This window comes from Bos javanicus, chromosome 21 (assembly GCF_032452875.1).
Source record: "Bos javanicus breed banteng chromosome 21, ARS-OSU_banteng_1.0, whole genome shotgun sequence".
In the NCBI taxonomy this organism is placed as follows: domain Eukaryota; kingdom Metazoa; phylum Chordata; class Mammalia; order Artiodactyla; family Bovidae; genus Bos; species Bos javanicus.
This window is the reverse complement of record NC_083888.1, coordinates 44,679,819-44,687,357: the sequence shown is the minus strand read 5'-3', so window position 1 is coordinate 44,687,357 and position 7,539 is coordinate 44,679,819.

Below are 7,539 nucleotides of genomic sequence, written 5' to 3'. Positions count from 1 at the left end.
AGATCTTTTATATATTTTACATGCTTCTTCTTATCATGCTTGTACTGCCTAGTTGAATATCTCTAGCTAAATACATCATCTGTATCTTTTCTGGGATGTTTTTATTGATTAATCTTTCCTCACTAAAGATTGTATTTTCCTGCTTTTTTAATATCTCAAATGGCATTATTTCATTCTTTTTAATGACTGAGTAATATTTCGTTATATTTATATACCACATCTTTATCCATTCCTCTGTCGGTGGAATATCTCCCAATTTTTGACTGGATGCCATTGTGCTGGAGGTTTTGTATTCCTTTACATATTTGGGGGTTTTGTCCTGGGATGCAGCTATATTATTTGAGAACAGTTTGATCCTTTCAAAACTTACTTTTAAGCTTTGTTGGACAGGTGCAGAACAGCCTTTAATATAGGGCTTATTTGGCCCTACTACTGAAGTAAGAACCTTCTGAAGATTATTCAAGGCTCTATGTGTTGGGAGGTCTTTCCATTCCACCTGATTGGAACACAAATGATTCCTGGCCTGTATGACTCCAAGTTGTATCCTATTTATTATTTTCCAGTGATTCTCCAACCTTGGTAGTTTTCTCACATACTGAGTACTGATCAGTACTCAGCTAAAGATCCAAGTTTTTCTCTAAAGCTCTTTCCTCTGGTTTTCACCATCAAAATGCTGGTGCCTTCACCTCCCCAATTTTCAGATTCTGTTTCCTCAGCTCAAAGAGGTAGCTGATTTCAGTTTGTGTTCCTTCTCCTTATGCTTTTAGGCTGCAAAATCTCCTACAGCCAGGGACAATCATAGGACTCAGGCTGTTTATTTTCTTTCTGAGAAACTGCTGTCCTGCACAACCTGTGGTCTACAAACTATTACATCACACAGTTTGTTCAGTTTTTAAATTATTTTAGGTGGGAGACTAGTTCTGGTCCCTGTTATGCCATCTTTGCTGATAATAGAAGTCATACCATAAATTTTTTATTTCCTAATATTTCTTTTTAAAAAATTTTATTTATTTATTGTTTGCTTGTGCTGGGGGATCTTCTTTGCTACCTGGGCTTTTCTCTAGTTGTGCTGCTTGGGCGATTCATTGCAGTGGCTTCTCTTGTTGTTAAGCGCGGGCTCTAAGGCTTGAGGGCTTCAGTAGTCGCAACAAGTGAGCTGAGTAGCTGCAGTTCCCAGACTCTGGAGCATAGGCTCAATAGCTGTAGTGCATGGGCTTAGTTGCTCCATGGCTTGTGGGATCTTCCTGGATCAGGGATCAAACCCATGTCTCCTACGTTAGCAGGAGGATTCTTTACCACTGAGCCACCAGGGAAGCCCCCTAATATTTTCTTAATTAACTAAACCATCCACATTAAAATTTTTTGAATCATTTCACAAGATAGATGAAGTTAAAAAAGTGGGGGGAAAAAAAAAGACATCACATGGATATTATATCTTTGAATTGTTGGTAATGATTTGGGCAAAATGTAACATTTTATTGTATTTTAACTATATATATATTTTTTATACATAAAATTAAAAATAAGTGAATTATTTTAAATGTTAGAAAAAATGTGGGAAAGGAAAAAAAAAAGCCTAAAACCAACAATTGAGAAGTGAAAAAAGTAATTATGATTTTTTGCCAAAATATAGTACCAGCTAATCATTAAGCTACTTACGTAACACCTCAAAGGCTTTTTTTGAAAACACATCAAAAATTCTTTGAAGTCATCATATCTTGATTTTACAGCTTCAAGTATTAAGCACATTGTAGATCTAGCAGCTTTTTAAAAACCTAACCTTCAATTGCAATTTTGCTCTTAAGTAAAATTTGACAAATTTACTTAAAATTATGGAAGGCATTAAGCATAAAACTAAATTTTCAAGTAGTCAGTTTTTACTTTAATGAAGCCCAAAACAAGTAGGATCATTTTCCAGCACAAGTTACAGAATGACAAAGCAGAGATGGCAACTCAGAAGAAATTATTTTGAAAGAAAATTTTCAAAGTGAAAAAATACATTTTTTCCTGTATTTTTAAAAAATCACCTCAGATGAGTTATCTCACATTTTCCAAACAGAAAAATAATCATCTCTAGGTTGGTAAAAGGCCTAAAAAATAATTTGACCAAAAAAAAAAAAAGGCATAACAAAAAGTTTGAAACAGTTTTTATATAGGATGGTGTAGCCAGTAAGGGACTGTAATACAGCGACCTCTCCAGTAGGGCATTCCTGGATAGTAATCACCTAAAAGCTATACGGTCAGCATTCCTGTTAAATGAATGGAATGAGCCCACAAGGCTACTGATAAAAGTAGAAATGTTACTATACAAGGGCTTTAGTGGCCGGAAGATGTGGTTATTATCCTCCACCAATTGCCCAAGAATAAAATAGCTAGCTCTGCTCCTTTTTGAGGCTCCTAATGATCCCCATAGATTTCACCTCCTTGTTGCAATTCCCTCCGATTGTGGGTGGAGTGGACCCAGTATCTTGTTTCTAATGAATAGAATATGGCAAAAGCGATGTCCTATCTGAGATTAGATTGCAATACACTATGAAGTCCATCTTCATCTCTCTCTTGATCTCTTATATTACTTACTCATTCTGATGAGAGAAACTGCTATGCTGTAAACTGCCCAATGGATAAGTCTAGGTGACAAAGAAGAGAGGGCAGCCTCCAGTCAACAGCCAGTGAGGAACTGAGGCCATTAGCGCAATGCTCTGAGAGGAGCTAAATGCCCCCCAACATCCTCCTGTGTGCGATGGAAGTGGATCCAGGTCTAGTCAAGCATTAAATACATTTGAATCAGTTCTAATGAGATGGATGAAACTGGAACCTATTATACAGAGTGAAGTAAGCCAGAAAGAAAAACACCAATACAGTATACTAACGCATATATATGGAATTTAGAAAGATGGTAACAATAACCCTGCGTACGAGACAGCAAAAGAGACACTGATATATAGATCAGTCTTATGGACTCTGTGGGAGAGGGAGAGGGTGGGGAGATTTGGGAGAATGGCATTGAAACATGTATATCATGTATGAAACGAGTCGCCAGTCCAGGTTCAATGTACGATACTGGATGCTTGGGGCTGGTGCACTGGGACGACCCAGAGGGAGGGTATGGGGAGGGAGGAGGGAGAAGGGTTCAGGATGGGGAACACAGGTATACCTGTGGCGGATTCATTTCGATATTTGGCAAGACTAATACAATATTGTAAAGTTTAAAAATAAAATAAAAAAAAAAAAGAAGACTGTAACAGCAACCAACACTTGACTGTACACTTGCAAGAGCCCCAGAGTCAGAAGACCAAGTAAGCCATACCCAGCTCCTAACCCACAGACTCTGTGTTGTTGTTTTAGTCACTAAACTGTGTCTGACTCTTTTGCAACCCCATGGATTGTAGTCTGCCAGGCTTCTTTGTTCATGGGATTTCCCAGGCAAAAATACTGGAGTGGGTTGCCATTTCCTTCTCCAAGGGATCTTCCCGACCCAGGGATTGAAGGATGTGTCTGCTGCATTGGCAGATAGATTCTTTACCACTGAGCCACCTGGGAAGCCCTCACAGACTCTGTGAGGTATACTTAAAACAGCTATTATAAATATACTCTGTACCTTCACAAAGGTAGAGGGAAGTACAAGCATGATAAGAAGATGGACATAAAATGTAAAAAAACACCCAAATCAAACCTCTAGAGATAAACAACAACAATATCATCTAAAAAGAACAACACTCTGGATGTGATTAACAACAGACTGGACACTGCTGAAAAAAATATTAGTAGACTTGAAGATATAGCAATTTAAATTATTCAAAATGAAATTAATCTATGAGATCATAAATTTTCAAACCACTGTTCATTGTTTCAAACCCCTAAGTGGTGATTTGTTATGCAGCAATTTTTTGTTTATTATTACTTATTTTTTGTTTATTTTTGTTTATTATTGTTTGTTTATTATTATTTATTATTGAACCTGTAATACAGATTCCATTTGAAAAAATATTAACTTACCCTTAGCTCAAATCTCTCTCAAAGAAGAAATTAATATTCATCTGTGATTTATTCTTTATTCAGTTAAGATAGTTATTAACCAGAAAAATTTTAGAAACTTGCCTATTGATTGTGTCATGACCTTACTTTTGAGTTTAGAAATTAATCTTAAAGAATTGTAGTTTCCAGTCACACTTTTCCATTAAAAAACAAACAAGGCATAGCTAGCTATCTTATTAGCTCTCTGCTAATCAGAAAAGTAGTATACTCCTAACTCTGTAGTGGGCTTCCCAGATGGCTCAGTGGTAAAGAATCTGCCTGCCGATGCAGGAGACGCAAGAGTCGCAGGCTTGATCCCTGGGTTGGGGAGATCCCTGGAGAAGGAAATGACAACCCACTCCGGTATTCTTGCCTGGGAAATCCCATGGACAGAGGAGCCTGGTAGGCTACAGTCCATGGGATTCCAAAAGAGTCAGACACAATTTAGTGACTAAACAACAAACTCTGTACAACTACCTTCAGTACTGGAAATAAGTACCCTGTAGTAGAAATTATAAGAGCTGAGGATTTTAATAAATATATGTTATTTAATTAAACCATTTTGAGAAAGCTGAACATGAGAACAGAAATTCAATTGGAAGATTTCATAAATAGTTAATTTGAGAAATTATTCTCAAACTGGTGGGTACATAGATGTTTTATTAGTTATTATTTTTAAATATTTATTTTTATACACCATTTGGTGTCTATGATATTTCATAATAAAAATACGCTTTAAAAACCTACCTTTTTCTGATATTAAAAACTGCCTGAAAGTTCAAGTTTGAAAAGGTGAACATGGTAATAATCATCTGAAAAAATGATAGGGCTTTTCAAGCTTCTATTATGTTTAACATATTTTAATTAATTCTCCTAAAATTATGTAAGTTATCAATTTATAAAAATCAGTTACTCAGATCCTCCAGAGTTAATCCTCTAGGTTTGGGGTGATAAGGGTGAAAAATAAAAGTTAAATAGAAGCCCACAAAATCAGAAAAAGAGAAATTACTCCTACAGTTACTACCTTTTTCATCTTCTACAGACTTAAACACCTTCCCATACAGACTGATGCTTTGCTGCTGCTGCTAAGTCGCTTCAGTCGTGTCCGACTCTGTGCGACCCCATAGACAGCCCACCAGGCCCTGCAGTGCCTGGGATCCTCCAGGCAAGAACACTGGAGTGGGTTGCCCTTTCCTTCTCCAATGCATGAAAGTGAAAAGTCAAAGTGAAGTCGCTCAGTCGTGTCTGACTCTTAGCGACCCCATGGACTGCAGCCTACCAGGCTCCTCTGTCCATGGGATTTTCCAGGCAAGAGTACTGGAGTGGGTTGCCTTTGCCTTGCTTTACCGTTTCTCAAATGTTCAGTCAGAACCCCAAAGGCCACCTTCGACACGTATTATGAACCCCTCTATGCCTTTACTAGTCATCTGCATTTTCACTGTTAGAACTAATATCCACTTAAATCATTCACTGAGAACCAGTAATGTGTGCTACCACTTTAAGGTTTGGAATTAAACATTCAACTCTGTTGAGAAGTCTGGTTTGTTTTATAATTGGATGCTTTTCCAACTTTTGTTTATAGCACTTTTATAAATTAATGCCATTTTTCATTCTTTTAAGATTATGTCTCTATTTTTCATTCATTCGGCAAGTATTTACAGGCCTTTTACTACATATCTAGAACTGTTCAGGATAGGAATGCAGCAGTAAAGAAGACAGACAAGATTATAGTCTTTATGAAGTGTATATTCTACTTGGGGGAGGAATGGGAGGGGCAAGTACTAGACAGGCAAAATAAATCACCAGGTTGAAATTTTGCTTGACATAGTATTTTTCATTATTAAATAATATATTGTTATATATAATATATTAATTGTTAATGATGTAATTATTGTTATATATACTATTAATATATTATAATATTTTGTTATTCAAGGATTACTCTATATACATCTTATATTACTATGCATCTCTTAATACAGGTTTGTAATAAAGTTGCAATATACTTTGTTCCCTTTTGTAAGAGTGTCAGTTTAAACCACTCACATGTGACACTTATATATCTTATAATTAGCATCTTAATTAATAGTTTAGAAATTTCTCAAAGACAGGTTGCACTGCACTAAAAATTGAGATACATTTATACACTTAATACCATACTCATTGAAACAGGAAGGGATTAACCCTCATCATATTCTCAAATCAAGCTAATGCCATTTGGTTTTCTTTTTCTTTTTTTTAATAAAAGTTACATAGTTTACAATTAAATACAAAAAAAACCTAACTTTGCATTGATCTGATCTTTCACTCATGAATATTTAATGAAAATTATGATATTTGTTATCTTTAAAGGGGAGAAGATTCAGTTAAGAAAAATAGTAGACTGCTTTGTATTGTGCTGAAGGCATTAAGCAAAAGCAAACTGGAGATGAAAAGAATTGCCCCAAACTTTTCTCCTCGTTGATCTATGTATTGTAGCTCATGTGACAAAGGTGTGATGCCACCTTAAACACAAACGGACCCTTCCCAACCCAAACACCAAGGTGGCAGGGTAGAATGGACAGAACATTGTGTTTCTTTCCTGGCATGACATGCCAAGAAAGAAAATCTCTGCTACACAATTTCTGCATCTTCAAAACAAATCAAGTTTTCAAAGAAGAGATACTGTCACCCCTAGAAAAGTTTACCCATCAGAATAAGAAATCCTCACATGTTGTTGGTAGGAGTGTCATAAAAGCCTTAAAATGCTTAAACATATAAATAAGTGGTTCAACTTTTAGGAACTTAAGAAAATAACTTAATATTTACAAAATGATTTACGTATGGTAGTTAACAACAGTGTTGTTTATAATATTTGTAAATCGGAAACAAACTAAATGACTAACAGCAGAGATTAAGTACAGACCATCCGTATTCTGGAACTGATAATCAGATATACAAGAATATTTAAGGTGTGAGTAAATATTCACAATATATTATTAGATTAAAAAATGATGTTACAAGGACTTCCCTGGCAGTCCAGTGGTTAAGACCCCATGCTTCTATTGCAGGGGGCAGGGTTTTGATCCTTGGTCAAGAAGCTAAGATTCCGTAAGCTGTGTGGCAGGGCCAAAAAAAAAAGAGTGTGTTACAGAGATAAGATCCCAGTTGTATGTGTGTGTATTGATTGTTGTTGTTCAGTATGAGTATGTAAATGAAATGTCAAAATGTGTATTCCAAAATGTTAATAGTGATTTTCTTAAGGTGGGTGGGTATCTTTTTTTTTTCTGCTTTTCTGTGTTTTTCAAACTTTTAAAAATGAAAAACTGGTATTCCTTTTATCATCAAAGAAAAGAATTGTAATTTTTTTCAAATGGAGTTCTACTTTGCTAAAATTCCATCATTCTTATTTCGATTTGTTCTCTCCTGATGTTACTTTCTGAGTGTCTGTTTATTGTCTGTACCTTTTTAATATTATCTATCGATGTCTGATATTTATCATGGTTTCAAAGTTATAGAGGATTATGAGCTTCCAATTTATCTCAC